Source organism: Periplaneta americana, chromosome 15 (genome assembly GCF_040183065.1).
Source record: "Periplaneta americana isolate PAMFEO1 chromosome 15, P.americana_PAMFEO1_priV1, whole genome shotgun sequence".
NCBI classification, from domain to species: Eukaryota; Metazoa; Arthropoda; class Insecta; order Blattodea; family Blattidae; genus Periplaneta; species Periplaneta americana.
The window spans coordinates 38554556-38571438 of NC_091131.1; the positions used below are offsets into that span (position 1 = coordinate 38554556).

Below are 16883 nucleotides of genomic sequence, written 5' to 3' on the forward strand. Positions count from 1 at the left end.
AGTTTTTGAAATTTTAAAATCGAATAGATGTTGATGAGTTACATGTGCACAATTATTTTCAAAATTTTATGTTGAAAAATGTACTCGGAAAAAAATGAAATATAAAAAAAGTGTTTATAATATTAGTAAACAAATATCTGGGTCTCATATGAAGATAATTTGTTTCTTAAACTTTTAAAATGATGCTAAGACTACCTACAATGAAATGGTGCATGGGTTTGTTCCTAGTCAATGCAGTTCATCAGTAAAAAAATTAACTTTTAACATTGACCAAAATTGACGAAAACTCTGTAGCGTGTCCCCTTAAGATATTACTTTTGAAATATTTTAACGTGAGCAAAATTTCGTTGAAGTAGGTTAAGATGTAGGCCTAATAGAAGTTGTGCATTGCGTGTCATATTCTGAAAATTCCTTCATTGAAAAAATTGAGTACCTTTGCTCAATGTCCCCCCCCCCTATTTGGAGGCAAAATTCAACGTAGTCGCAGCCGGATATGCTGTAAAATAAACAAGCTTTTATTCTCTACTGAAGACACTTCCGCTAAGCGAACCCAGAAATTCCCCTCAGAGCAGTAAAGACAGTTTTGTAAGTGTCCGTTTCCTCGGACGCCAATCTAGAAGCTTCTAGGGCTTGCTGCGTGCAAGCGGAAATGCACTTTCATCTTTCGAGATGTTATTGGCACAGGTAGTACCTCAGTTCCACAATTGTAGAGTAAAAATATTCCATCGTATGGGCAGCACGATAGGCCCTGTTGACAATCATTTTGTATGTGATATGTAGAGCGTTTGTTGTTTTGTATTGCATATATGTAGTGTATTGCATATAGGGGGGTAGGGATAGGGGTGGGTGGTTCACGAACGGGGCAGTGGGGATGCTTTGTGGGGGTGAAAGGGAGGTTACGTTATATTTTCGTTCAATTTTGCCTCCTCGCACACTCCCAAACCTCCCCCTTCCAGCCACCCTTTTCCACATACACACTCACGTACACACATATAGTCCCTACACCCCCTCCACCTTGTCCACGTACCCCTCCTCTTCCCGCGCACGCACGCACACACACATGCATGTATGCATGCTAGAAAGAGACGATAAACTAGCATTGTTGGAAGGATGTGATGGTTTGGATTTGGCCAATAGTATATGTGTGTGTGTTCGTATGTGTGTGTGTGTGTGAAATGGCAGTCACTCATATTACTGCGATGGTGATGAGGATCGCATGGAAAAGAGAGGGGTAGTGCAAGTGGGGTGAGAGCAGCGTTGGCTGTGGACTGCAACTGCATTTCGCTGCATAGCAATGTGGTCTTGCTTGCTGCTTGCTTTACCCCTCTCGGTTGTCGGTAGGCTTTGCATGGTGCCATGCTTCGCCGTTGCATTCAGTAGCGTCATGTGGATTTAGGTAGCCGGTGCTAGCGAGTGGGTCTGCAGTCAGGTTAGATTTCTCTTACATTTTTTTTCTTCGTCATTCTTTTTTTTTCCGGTGGGAAATTCAAGAGGGCAGTTGGTAGTGCTTATGTAAAGTTTTTACGAAGCAAGCATGGCTTTCTTATTTATTACACTTTCAATTTTTTTTTTTTTAATTTCGAGTTTTGGGTTTATTTTAAAAACTTTTATTTCGCACTTTTAAATAATTTTTTAAACATTTTTTTTTGTTTTAAAATTTGAGTTACCATAAATTTATTACGTATTACTTCTTCGCAATAAGTGAAACATTCACATAAAAATGCTACTTCATATCTGTCGTGAAACTTTGCGTGTTTCTACAAGAGTGCTCGCATCTATATAATTTTTTTTCTTATGTTTCAGTGACATTTTTGATGACATGGCTAGTGCAGAAACTAATTGTTTTGAACTGTGACTTCGAAAATCGAGTGGAAAGAAAATGAAACTAACTTTGAAGTTTAAATCTGCGGCGTTAACCTCAAATTTTACTTAAACATACCCCCCCCCCAAATAAAAAGTGGCTATTGTTTCAACATTTGGAATACAAACCGTACGAAGATCTGAGTGGTATTAACGACATCTACATCAGTCTTGTCGTTTTGTGTGGATCTATTGTGAACATTCTCTCTTCTGCACATGGAATACCTCATCAGTGGCTATTGCAACATCATGTACAAAGGCATTGCGAGAAAAAACATTATATTCGTCACCTCTACTCAACGAACCTACAAGTCTTAACTCTTACCGTGGATTACACTCACAACCACATCAAGACAGTGACTGTTTTAGTGGAAGTGGGGAGATACAAAGTGTCAGTTGGCCGAAATTCATGCGAGGTTACAGTGTTGGGACAAGTAATGATGACAGGACCAGGACAAATATCATCCCCATCAAGATATCCAATTTAGAGCACCTCTCAATAGCACTACCTGACATTTAACCCCTTCCGATTTTCCGATCAAGTAACCCTTCACAAGTTTTTCCACTCGTATGACCCCATAGAAGAAATCTTGTAAAAAGTGCCCGCAACAATTCTTCGAATGCCCCTATAAACCTTCTGTAACAATTTCTTCATAAACAAGTAAACTAAAACTCTCCCCCTTGGCCTACAGCTAACCTTTTTCATCAAAAATCAGGAAGCCATTTTTACTTAAGTTCGACCTTACAGTAAAAACAAACAACCAATTTTTAAGAAAACAAAAACAATCAAATTTTCACAACATTTTATTACCCAATTTAATCCATCCTAAGTTGGTGACCTGATACTCAAAGCTATTTTAGTTCTTTGATCAAAACCTGGATTTGTTGAACCCATCCAAACCATTTCTTTGTTACAATTTTTGACCGGTTTCCCTTTCAAATCTCGACAATTTATATATTAAAAAGGAAAAAAGAATTTTGTGATAAAAACTTATTCAAAAAACTTTGCTGTAGGTGCTATCTGACTACTATCAGTTAGTCCTAATCAACCGTCCCAGAAATTAACCTTAAAGTTCCTATTGTTTACTAATTAGTGAAGTCCTGGCTAACTATAAATAAACTTAGAAGAATTCTGTGCCTACACATTATAAAAAGAACGCTTAACGAAGTTCCAGATACGGCCAAAGAACGCTTTTAACGTGAATTACAAAACCTCAAGAACACTTTCTAACGGCTCTACGTTCAGCGACCTCTGCAGATTGTTCAGTGCCCGGTTGGATATACCTCATCTCGTAACAGTCTACGGGTTCACTCCAACTGCAGGTATGCACAATGGATTTATTCGGTGTCGTGTGTTGTGTGCGAAGTGCCGACAAAAGGAGGAAAAAGAATCCCCCTCCCACCAACCCTTAAACCTACTCCAGACCCTCCCGCCAACGAAGAAAATTCACCCTCCATACCTTCTCCCTCAGCACGAGTTGTTTCTGCTTTCTATTCTCTGACAATTCCCTGAATTTCTCCTCTCACGAGGAGAGTTGTAGAAAGTAAAATTGGTTAAGATTTATATTTCCTAATATACTTCATAGTTTACCGTATAGTTAATTGTGAGATTTGATTTCGTAACGGTTGAAATGCTCTTGGGTTGTAACGCTGGATAGATACACGTGATGAAGAAGTACCTCCCCTCCACGCGTCTCTCTTCATTTGTTTTTTTACGTTTTCCACACGCGCTCGCCAGTCAAGAAATACACCCACCACATCTCTATTCTAGACTAACTCTATTTAAACTATTTTCCGAATGTAATTCTCTCAATCTTACAAAAAATAATAGTGGCAGTGTTGTCTAATGTAGAACTGAATCGGGACTGTATCACGGTGTTCATCTAACGGGGTAAATTTCACCCTCCAAACCTTCTCCCTCAGCACAAGTTGTTTCTGCTTTCTATTCTCTGACGATTCACTCACTGAATTTCTCCTCTCACGAGGAGAGTTGTAGAAAGTAAAATTGGTTAAGATTTATATTTCCTAATATACTTCATAGTTTACCGTATAGTTAATTGTGAGATTTGATTTCGTAACGGTTTAAATGCTCTTGGGTTGTAACGCTGGATAGATACATGTGATGAAGAAGTACCTCCCCTCCACGCGTCTCTCTTCATTTGTTTTTTTACGTTTTCCACACGCGCTCGCCAGTCAAGAAATACACCCACCACATCTCTATTCTAGACTAACTCTATTTAAACTATTTTCCGAATGTAATTCTCTCAATCTTACAAAAAATAGTAGTGGCAGTGTTGTCTAATGTAGAACTGAATCGGGACTGTATCACGGTGTTCATCTAACGGGGTAAATTTCACCCTCCAAACCTTCTCCCTCAGCACAAGTTGTTTCTGCTTTCTATTCTCTAATGATTCCCTGAATTTCTCCTTTGACGAGGAGAGTTGTAGAACGTAAAATTGGTAAAGATTAATATTTCCTAATACTGTATACTTCATAGTTTACCGTATAGTTAATTGTGACATTGGACTTCGTAACGGTTGAAATGCTCTTTGGTTGTAACGCTGGATAGATACACGTGATGAAGAAATACCTCCCTTCCATGCGTCTCTCTTCATTTGTTTTTTTATGTTTTCCACACGCGCTCGCCAATCAAGAAACGTACCCACTACATCTCTATCCTAGACTAACTCTATTTAAACTATTTTCCTAATGTAATTCTTCCAGTGGCAGTGTTGTCTAATGCAGAACTGAATCGGGACTGTAGCACGGTGTTCATCTAATTGGGGAAAAGTAAAAATAAAGAAAGGAATCCTTAAAAGTCTGGGAAAAATAGTTTTACTCCATTCAATTTGCATAAGTTGGTATTATTTCAAGAGTTAACAAAATGTTCAGTTCAAGCGGGACATATGTTGTTTTACACAGACTTCTTTTCTGTTGCCGAAGGTATTTAATGACAACAGAGAAAAATATTATGTAATGTAAAAGAATTCTCAATTGTCTAAATGTTGTCAAAGTCATGTTCGTAAAGTTTCGTAAAATTCACTCCAGTTAGGAAATAATTATAATCAATCTTATAATCATGCCAACTTCCATATCTCTCAGACATACCATCTATCTAGCACATATTATATTTCATTTATGTAGTGATGTGCAGCTTTATGTAGTCAAAATTATATAAATTGTCCCCTGTATTTTAGTATGTACCTCATAAAAACATTTTAAATACCGTGGTATAAAAGTCCAAATTCGTCAAAAAGAGTCCAGCAGCTTGATTAAATCCACAAGAAAAAAATAAAAATAATGTTCCCCATTTTTCAATATATTTTACAATCGCCATTAGTAAGAGCGCTAAATTTGTTTTCAAGTATCTCAGGATGTTAAGACACAAAATCCGAAATATCAGGACTCCCATTTTTACCAGACATTTTATACCCTTCTTGATCAGTGTTAAGGTCCTAAGTTCAAGTTCCTTTAAAAAATGTAAAATTCTTTTCCTTCTGAAGGTAATTTCAATTGTTTCACTTATACATGAAGTAGGCAGAATTTAGCACAACTTTGTAGACGGGGTGAAATCATGGCTAGTCACTAGAAAGTGTTTTCTTTGGATACATTTCCAGCGCTTCAAATAAGTAAAAAAAAACTGTGCCATTGAAAAAATTGGGCTTATATTAGCATCATAACTAAAAAGACGGCAAGAAATGCTACCTATTTTCTCCGGAGATGTTTTTAACTCTTGCAATATGAGTAAAAAATGCTACATTTAGAACATTCGGTCTACCTGCGCATCATAATTATAAAGATGAGAAGAAATAATGGCTAGTTAGTCGAGAGGTGTTTTCTTTGGACATATTTAGAGCGCTTGAAATACGTGTAAAAATAAAGTTCTTCCTATCTTTGTTAACTAATTACCAACACAGGAAGACTGTCTAGTCAATAGGAATATGTTCTCCTTCAGTATATTTCATTTCCCTGAATTATGTGTGAAAAATCGCAACCTAGTCATTGGGAAGTTTTTTCTTCGGACATATTTCCAAATTTTGAATTATATGTGAAAAATTGCAATAGGCCTATTTAAAATGTTTTGCCTTTTTTAACTCATATTTACCTGTATAAAGACGGGAAGAAATACTGCCTATTAAAACGAAACGTTTTTGATTTGAAACTATTTCCATTTGCTTGAACTATTGCGTATGCCGAAAGTACTAATCCAGTCACTGGGAAGTCGTTTATTTTTGCACATATTTTCACGTAGCCTATATGAAGACTGTCAGAAATATTGCCCAGTCACTCTGAATGCATTCTGTTTTAACATATTTCCTTTGCTTGAAATATTTGTGAAGAGACATAAGCTAGACACAGGGAAGTTATTTTCTTTGGATATACGTTGTATTTCCAGCACTTGAAATATGTGAAAACTTGCGACATTTAGAAATTTGGGCCTATTTTCTGACAATAATAGTCTACTTTTGAAGAAGGAAAGAAATGCTGTCTAATCTATAGGAATGTTCTGCTTAAACCTATTTCCATTGGTTTAAATATGTGTGAAAAATTGCAGCCTAATCACTGAGAAGTTGTTTAATTTGGACATATTTCCAGCGCTTGAAATATACATGAAAAATTGCATATCTAGAAAATTTGGCCTATCTCTGAATCATAACCATAAACACGGAAGGAGATACTGCCTACTGAATCGAAAAGTGTTCTCCTTGGCGCTTTTTCCATTGCTTGAACTTTGGGTGAAAAATTGCAATCCAGTCATAGAGAACTTGTTTCCTTTCAGCGTTTAAAATAAACGTGAAACATTTTGACGTTAGGAAGTTGAACCTAACTTCGCATCACAGACGATGCGAAATGATGTCTAGTCACTCGGAATTTGATTTTATTGGACCTATGTCCATTGCTTGAATTTGTGTGAAAAATTTCATCATGGTCGTTCGGAAGCTATTTTCTTTGCACAATATTTCAAACGCTCGAAATTTGTGTGAAGAAATGCAACATTTAGAAATTTGCGCCTTTCTTCGCAGCATAATAATGAAGACGGGAAGAAATGCCGCCCTCTCACATAGAATTGTTGTATTTAAACCTGGTCCGATTGCTTGAAATATGTCAGAAACATCACAACTAAGTGACTCGGAAAATTGTTTCCTTTGGCCATATTTTCAGCTCTTGAAATTGGCCTATATATGGAACTTTACACATTTAGAACATTCGGCCTACCTTTTCATCATAACTATAAACACGGGTAGAAAAACTCAGTCAGTCGGAATGTGTTCACTTTGGGTTTATTTTCATTGCTTGAGCTATGTGTGAAAAATTGCAACCTAGTCACAAAGAAGTTGTTTCTTTTGGCCATATTTCTAGCTCTTGAAATATATGTGATAAATTTCACATTTAGAACTTTCGAGCTACCTTTTTATCATAACTACAAACACGAGTAGAAGAACTGCCAAGTTAGTCTGAATTTGTTCACTTAGGACATTTTTTTCTATTAGTTGAACTATGTGTGAAAATCGCAACCTAGTCACCGAGAAGTTGTTTCCTTTCGCCATATTTTCTGCCTTGAAATATATGTGAAAAATCGCACAATTAGACAGTTTGATCTACCTTTTCTTCATAACCAAAAACACGGGTAGAAAAACTGCCAAGTCAGTCGGAATATGTTCACTTTGGACCTATTTCTATTGCTTGAACTATGTGTGAAAAATCGCAACCTAGTCACCGAGAAGTTGTTTCCTTTCGCCATATTTTCTGCCTTGAAATATATGTGAAAAATTGCACAATTAGAAAGTTTGATCTTCCTTTTCTTCATAACTATAAAGTCGGGTAGAGTAACTGTCAAGTCAGTCGGAATGCTTTCACTTTGGACCTGTGTCTGTTGCTTGAACTATGTGAGAAAAATCGCAACTTAGTCATTGAGAAGTTTCTTTCTTTGGTCTTACTTTTATGAACAAATTGTAACATTCAGATATTTGCAACATTAACATAAAAGACGGAAAAAATGGGGTCTACTCACTTGGAATGTATTTTCTTCGGACATAATTTATTGCTTCATCTATGTGTGGAACATCGTAATATTTAGAATGTAGGGACTTTCGCAGAATTATGCTTTCGGCAGAAATTCTACAAACTAAAAAATGCACATCGACCTACCGTAAGGCGTTCTGTTTGAACTATTTCATTGTTTTAACATTCGGAAGACATGCAACATATTTCTACTAAAGACGAGAAGGAATAATGGCCAGCGCTAGAAAGATATTTCCTTTGAATTATTTCCATTGCATGAAATAAAACATTTAGAAAGTTTCATCCCTCATTGCAGCATTATTTCGAAGTCAGGAGAGATTGGTGGCTAGTCGCTAAGATGTTTTCTATGCATTATTGCCATTGATTTATATGTGTTAAAATAAGCAACTTATACTCTTAAATCTGTATTCGCACAATAATTTTATTGCGAAAATACATGATTGTTTGCTCTCGTGAGGGCGCTTCTTTTGATTATTTTCATTACTTACAATAAGTAAGCCTATTAAGAACGCGACATTTGGAAAGCTGGAGCTATTTTCGAAGTACAGCCTTAAGCACTCCAAGACGTAGTCACAAGGGACATGTTTTCTTTGAAGTATTTTCATTGTTGGATTTGTGACAAATGCGACACTTAAAATCTTGTAGCTATCTTTGCAGTATAATCTTTAACACGCAACATAATAATAGCTAGTCACTCGGGAAATATTTTATTTTACTTTTTCCATTGCTAGCAATATGTGTGAAGAATACGACACATTAAAAGACTTTATCTATCTTTGCATCTTACTTTGAATAACGGAAAGAAATTATGGCTTATCACACGGAGGTAGTTTCTTACACTGTTTCCAATGTTGGAATTATGTGTGAAAGATGCAACACACAGAAGATTAGAAAACAATGTAATTTTAAGGAGTGGAAAATATGGTGATTAGTCACTCCGAAGGATTTCCATTTGGATTGTTTTGTTGTTGGATTTATGTGTGAATGACGCGATATTTAGAAAATATCAATAAACGTGAAAAGGTGGGAAATAGTGAATTGTAACTGGGAATTAATATTCTGTGAATTGTTTTCAATGTCTGAGAAACAACGTTCGTTTGATTGGATTGGTGTAGCTTCATCATATAATTTTGAAGTCAGAAAGCAATGGTGGCTTCTCGCGCGTGTAACGTTTGCTATGAGTTATTTCAATTGTCAGTGCTTATGTGAAAATCTCAACGCTTAGAAAGTTGGAGCTCCCTTCCTCATATGTTTAAAGTCCGAAATCAAAGGTGGCTTGTCATTCTGTAAAGGTCTTCTTTAGTGTGGCCTGCTGTTGTTAAAAATTTCTGTCGTAAAATGCAGAGTTTCGAGCTTTGAATCTACCTTTTCATTTCCTTGAAATCAGAAAGTAATTTAAACTTCTGACTAGGATTTTCTTTGAACGTTCATTGTTTATAATGTTGTTGAAAGAGAATTTAGATAACAGAACTTGCACTGATTATTTGACAAGAATGAGGGAAACTTAAATTTGGACTTCTCATATGAAATAACCAATTATAGAGGCTTGAAATCGTTGATGAAATTAGATACATAGGTGCGTTTTCAAAAATTGTTTCGTATTTGTAATTTTTCTAAATCCAAAAACAACTGTAGATTTTCCTAGTAGATTCCTTCAAGATTTTCAGATTTTGTAAGTGCACAGTGTTATAAAAGAAAATAAATTCTCTCAAACATTTCACGGATAAAGTGTTCTAGTTTTCCACTGTTAGGAGTTACTAACATTTTCAACGTTTCAGAAATAGGCCTACTTTCAGATTTCATGATAAGGAAATATAGCTTCACATCTCACTCTGTTGGGAACGTTGGCCTGGCAAATTCCAAGGGTGGTATTCATAGACATTTCGCAGCACGCGCTACGAACGTACTAAGCTACCCCGGCTATCCTCTGGTTACTAGTACAGAATTCAAATCATATCCTATCGCTAACACTGGTTTATGAATACGAAAAACGCAGATAATCCACCGAAAACCCGCGCTAAAAATGCCTATGAATACGGCCCTTGGTGTTTTAGCAACGTCTGGAATATGGTAACAGTCTCAGTTCTTTTTCACTTCTAGTGATGTTAACTCTATTTGTGGTGGCGGGTGATAGTAAGACTGAATTCGTAATCCTTATGAAGGTATAATATACCAGGATTATAGCTGATGGAGTTAAACTTTGAAGCGGATAAATCTTACATTTAATACTCAAAAGAAATAGCATTTATTTCATAAAGCGAAGAAACGGGACCAATGACTGCTCTTTCCTATCTAAGGAAGTCAAATTTTTAATCTTATCTTTTTGTAACTCCTTCACCCTGAACATGGTTTTAACCTCGCAAATATATAAATCACGTGACTAATCGGTCGATGTTAGATACTGTATGTCATAAATAATATAACAGCATGGCTTATGACTTTCTTACAGTGATAATAACAGTATGGCGGTCATCCGTAGCTTAAGAATCGTTTGGCCTTAAATAAATGAAGCGAAAAATCAACTTTTATATTATATCAATTTATGTACCCGCCACCCTATCTTTCTACCTAGTTATCATGCAATTTTAAGCATTTGTCGTAGTAAGTATGTATGTATACTTAATTCTTTATCATAGGAGTCTGAAATCCGTACCTTTAATCAATCTTCTTCCGATTTCACTTCATCTTCACTTTTTAAGCATTCTTTCCAAAAAATGCTTGCAGTGAATATATGAAAATACGAAGGGGCCAATTCTCTGGACTAACTTTGTGAAACACTTGAGCTCTTTTTTCGATGTTCTTGCCACAACTCTCACAGTCCAGACTTGGTGCAGTCGAATTTTCATTTATTCCGACGTTAAAGTTGTCTTTGGGCAAAAGATGCATGAAAAGCAGTAATGAAGTGAAATCCGTAATGGTTAAATAGACAGACATAGTAATCTTATGAAACAAAAAACACATGCGATACGCTCTGAGAAGTGCCTCAAATTCTATAGTGAACTAATATGAAAATATTGTATACTGCTAAGAAGCTTTTCGTATCTGCATTTCTGTTTTTATGACGAAACAGTTCTCATTTTCTGGAATATACTAATAATATTTATAATAATAATAATAATAATAATAATAATAATAATAATAATAATAATAATAATAACATAATATAATAAAATAGAAATTTACAGAAAGTCTAATTTAAAAAATACAGTCAGACTTACGACAATCATGTGCTGATAACGATATTTATTGCACTCCAAAAGTTCATATAACTTACTTCTACCAGAAACGCACCAAATAGATATTTACATATTGGTTCTTCTGAAAACAACACATAGGAAAATTCTACTGGAAATAACGCACATTCTGAAAACAACGCTGTGAACCTTTACTACATCTTAGAGATATGATTGTTTCTCATTGGGAAAAACAGATCTTAATTAGTTAATAATAATAATAATAATAATAATAATAATAATACTTTATTCTTGAGAATGTAATCTCTTTTGTATAGCTAAATTAGGTTCCTGTTTCTTTCTTGATAAAGTGTTGTTAAATTTTCATTCATCATATAAGATTTTCCCTAGTTGTAATTCAATATAACCCCTGAGTTTACATCCTTCAGAAGGAAACCATATCTAGAATTTGTTAATTTTGAAAACAAATCCCCTTTCGGTTTTGTAAATCGTCAATATGTTAACCATTCTACAATTTTAGATAAAAGATAACTTTTGTCGGTTATTTAATTATGCTGTGCTAACTACTAGGTTATTTAGTGTCGATGAAATTGGTAAACGCGAGATGGTACTTGGCGTGATTTGGCCGAGGATTCTCCATATCATCATATAACATTCGCCTTAAAGTTGTAGAAAATCTGAGTCCCAAGTGAGTATCGAAATCACGCCCTAGCGTAGCTTCGGATCTGTAGGCAAGGGCGCCTACCACGTGAGCTACTCAGGTGGCGATGGTAATAAAATTGATAACTGGAAAGTGAAATGTTTCTGGTTGTAGTTACTTAAGCCATCTCTTCTTCAGTCGCTCTGCGCTTCTTTTTCCTTTTAACTCCGTAATTTTATTAGACATTTCTAGTTTTTAATTATTCTGTTTAGGCTAATTTTTCATTTTTGTGATCATCAATTTATTCGCATAAGTAATATATTTGCTTCGTGGATCTGTTTTTTAATGTGTCTTATATCTCCGAGCACGGATTTGATAAATCTTATTTTTTGCCGTTTCTAGTTGTCTCTTAATATTTTAAGTACTTAAGCATGTCTTCTTTTTGTATGGCGCGCAAACCATTTCCACGGTTTTATACAACTTCATTTCGGTTTCTTTCCTTACGTATTTAATGTTATTGTATTAGAGAGGTTTCCTTCCACAGTATGTCTACTAACTCTTATTGAAATTAAAATTCAAAGTCTTTTAAATACAAGACAAACTATTACAAATGTTTAGGGACTTTTACACACTATCCATTATCATTTTATATTTTCAAGAAAGATGATTTTTAATGGACAATTTGGCATCAGCTGAATTCCACATTCTAATTTATTTTCTTTTAATTAACTTATGCTTAAAAAATGTTCTGTATTCAGGTTCCTTGTAGCCACCTCACTGGGAGCTGATGATTTAGCAAATATTTCTCTCTGTCTCTAGACCTTCGTTTTGTTTTGTTATTTTCCGACAGGGATTTAGTCTCTCTTCCTTGTTGTTTGACATCTACATAAGTGGTATACTTGAAGAATGGAAAGTTCTGTAACAAAATAGTAGGCTGAGTTTCTGTATCAATAGAATTTTGTTCTCATATTATAATAGTATATTACGATACAAGCTTAGGAAGTGCTTTTTACAAAATCGAGGAAAAGTTTGTATAACTTTTTTGCACGAATGTATTTTTAAAATTGCAACTACAATATATTTTGCATTGAAAATTTAGAGCAATATTATTCCAAAGCCTTCACAAAACTGCAATGTAATGGTAACTAAGTAGCAATAAGTATACTGTAATGGGTTTATTTCAGTATAGTTTTATGTTATGAAGAATTGTTTCCCTAGCAACAAGTTCCTGTGTGATAATTATAACTTTCAAGGCTAATAACAACAGCTGTAAATATAGAAAAAAAAACACGATCGTTCAAAAATTATTATTGTAAAGTTTAGAAGACGATTTACAAATAAATGTAACAAGATCGAATAGAATTTCGGAAAAGTATGATATGAAAATTTTGTCAACTATAGTCAAGTCTTGACAATGTAAGGAACATGAATTAAAAGGGCAAAAATAGTAATAAATTAAAAAATTTTCGAGAAGATGATTTTAAATATTTAGTTTGCCTTTTATCTAACCATACAGTGAATTAAGATTCATAAGAAACCGTGCTGAAATGTAATGAAGTAAAAGGAATAATCAGGAGACTTTTTGTGAAATATATACCAAAAGAACTCCAAATTAGTTTGCATGCTGTCCTCTCAAAACCAATGCTTCTTTGTAGAATTGAAACGTGGATGCTCTGTGAACATTAGAAGAAAGGCTATGGATGCAGTTTCTACATGCAGTTGCAGGAGTTACATTAGAAGATAAAACAAGTGAAGAAATGAGAAAACATCAACAATATATTGGATGGCATAATATCTCATGAATGTAATTAACAACATGTAGAAAGAATGCCTCTGCGACTTTACCCACGTGAAGCTTTTCACTACATTCCTGAAGAACGAAAAGATTTGGGCAGACCCAAAACTAGATGGAAAGATTGTGTTAGCCTCGGAATGAAACTTGTTCCATCGTCCTTCAACTGGAAAAAGAAGACTACAATTTATTTATATAATATGAAACTTCCAAAAACTTAAAATTGACCACAATATATTCAGAAGAATTGAAATTATATCACTATAGATGAACTGTGATTTTATTTATTGGCTTCCAAATTTTCTTCTTGAAATGTTCACTTCTCGGAAGCATTTGCACCGCAGATTCACTTTTGGTGTTGTTTTTCATGAGAGAAAGAAGAATAGAGATGCTTTAGACTTCCACGCGTTCTGCCGACACGTGGAAGACACTCTGGGATTAATACACTCCTCAAGGTATTGTGCCGAAAAACGGAGGGGTCCACAGCCAATACAGCTTGACACACCTGTTTTCGAAGGGGAGAAGCAGTTGGGCTACATTTGGGAACACGCGTGCATCAGTAGCATGATCTTCATTTGCGAGATGAAGTTTGGCAACAATCTCACCCCTGCATTAATGCAATTATTGTGAGAGAACAACTTCAGTGTGGACTCATATTTTTTTGGTTATTTATCAATATTACACCAGACGAACAGACAGTGGGACTCACTGTGATATGCTGAGAAAGACACCGTATTTTCTTCTGTGAAAAATAATGGTACATATAAATATGTTCTTGGTTAATAAATTTGAAATTAATCTTAGAGGAGCAAATTTTGATTAATTATTAAAATGAAACAATTATTTCATCTCAAATCATGGTTAATAAATTTGAAATTAATCTTAGAGGAGCAAATTTTGATTAATTATTAAAATGAAACAATTATTTCATCTCAAACTTTTCTGTTACTTAGAAGTCCTTAGTGAGAAGTTGCCCAGTATTTAATATACTAATTTCACATATTATTTATCAAGAAAGAGGAAAAATGAAAGCACTTCTCATTAGCATCTCCTGGAGTATGAGACAATAAAATAAAAATTAGCATTGGAACGTCCTCCCATAAAGGTAGAATATCACACAATATCACATTGACAATACGCAAACGTCTAATACTATAATCTATACTACAATTAATTGCATCAAGTAGGTGCCTAAATCTGGATTCAAAGTCATGACCTCAGGTTCAACGTAGCGTTAAAACTGCGCCTTAAGCTCTGTGTACACTACGACCTGCAAGAATTTTGATAGAACTATTAAAACATATGCCAACACCAAGCTGAAGTTATTTGAAGTAAAAGGTGCAAATTGAATTGCACATATTTCATGCTTAAATATTTCAAACGAGTATTTTTATTTTAAATGGTTAATGAAAATAAATTTTGTATACATTATGTCTAGAAATATCACAATTATATTATATTTGTTTTATACATTAGGTCTAGATGACGATAGAGTCATGGATTTTGTTCTAGCTTAAGATCGCACTTTATTTTAAATTATGCATGTCCATTCTTATTGCCTTAAATGTGATTTGGCTCCCAATGATCCCATGTCACCATGTCTCGTGGTAGATTGTGAGAAAATGTAATTTGTAACTTAAGCAACATTCGCGTCTATAAAGCCAGGAAAGGAAAAGAAGATAATTGTTATTGCAATCCTATTCCTTATGACTCGTTTTTATTTTATAGGTACATATTTTTCCTCATAGTGTTATTATTTCAAACGAATATTTCTGTACAGTCAGCAAAAATTAAATTTAGGCCTAAATAAGACGTACGGTATATTGTATTCTTTACTACCGAATTTATTTAAGTAAAATATTCTATAAAAATACTTGTGAATAGTTTATAATACAGTTACATCATTGAGCTATTATTTTGTACAAGAACGAAAAGAAAGAAATATTCTTATCCATGCAGAAATTTTGTTCTGTAAAGGTAACACAATTACAGAAAATATCTTTACAAACGCCACTGGTTGCCGTCTTTCGCACGGACGTTCTCTCCTGTAGTGATCGGCCATCTGCCGGTAACTCGTGACTCGCTATCGCGGTTAGAAGCATTAGATGTTTGTACTTACAGTAGATGTTCGAAATGTCAAACATTTACCCGTATGAACTTCTTACAAGTTCGGATGAATGTTTATCAAAACCTGGTGGATTTTTTCACGTAAAATATGATTAATTTTTCATTTTAAGCTGTTTTCCTTACTTCTAGCACTAAAATATTATTGATATTCAATGGAAACGGCAGAATTACATTGGAGCAAAAGCCTCTGTACAACATTTTCTTGTTAACTTTTCCATAATTGAGACAATCAGTTATCTGTTAAGTTATATCTAACACAAACACAGTTGCACGAAACTTTCCGCTAATCTGTCTTATTATTTGACTTTGTGTGAAGCAATGTTTACATAGGACCTAATATTAAAAATAGTTTATTGGCAAAAAAAGGGGGGGAATTTATGACACGATACTCCTCAATTATTTCACTCCGGTTGCTTTGGCAACGACAATTTTGGAATACAACAAATCAAGTCTTTGCTATTTCCACGCTTTATTTTGCTCAAATTTGTTCCTGGAAATAATATTTTCCTCATAGACATATTTGGTCTTATTCGGTGTTAATACGAATGCAAGATAACATTTTATATCGTCCTGATGACATCTCAAACTCTTCACCGAGTTGAGGTGTGGGTCTTGTGATCTGTTTATTTCCGTAAAATGGCAGTAATATTTCAATTTGTTATTATTGTGCTTCCTTCTTCTACTAAATCCTTACGGAAATCATTTTTATCTCTCAAGTATTAAACTAAGATGCCTGTTACTTCACCAATATTTTCTTAGCGTTAAGCTCTCTCGATCTGTAGAAGTATTGTTTTCTACAAGCTTTGTGTGCTGTTTTAAGGAAAAATTCGGCTAAATCTTTATAGCAGTTGCTACTCTTAATTCTCTCTCGGGTATTAGGCTAAAATATCTGTCATGCCTCAACATTTGATAATTTTAACTTTCTTTTCTTCAGCTCCAATACTCCTACAATATTTTGTTGGTTGAGACTTAAGAATGTTATTACAGTACGTTCGGCTAATAAAATTCTATAAATCCCCTTTCTTCAGCAACAGTTATTAGATTAACATGATTTTTACTTCTCCAACATTTAATCACCGAAACGTTTTCTCTTCACCAAAGTCTGTACCAGGCAAAACAATCAAAATTTAATCAGTGAAACGTATCCTCTGCACCAAGACTTCGTTTTCCGTAAGCTTTGTAGGCTAAGAACTAGTAATATTTGAGAAAATGTTTGCTAAATGCTAAAAGTTGATCATTCCTCAGC

General features: G+C 34.6%; 1 protein-coding gene across 6 annotated transcripts in view; it reads left to right on the forward strand.

The window, feature by feature from the left end:
- The first annotated feature begins 1140 nt into the window (after positions 1 to 1140).
- dati (datilografo) overlaps positions 1141 to 16883 on the forward strand; it is an 811390-nt gene continuing 795647 nt past the window's right edge. For 3 of the 6 annotated variants that reach the window (XM_069846944.1, XM_069846943.1, XM_069846945.1), the window contains exons 1-2: positions 1143 to 1429; positions 1804 to 3183. The gene's annotated coding sequence lies outside the window, so the exon portion shown is untranslated. Of the gene's footprint in view, positions 1430 to 1803; positions 3184 to 16883 lie in introns of all 6 variants that reach the window. The other 3 variants (XM_069846942.1, XM_069846937.1, XM_069846946.1) reach the window with 2 other exon arrangements.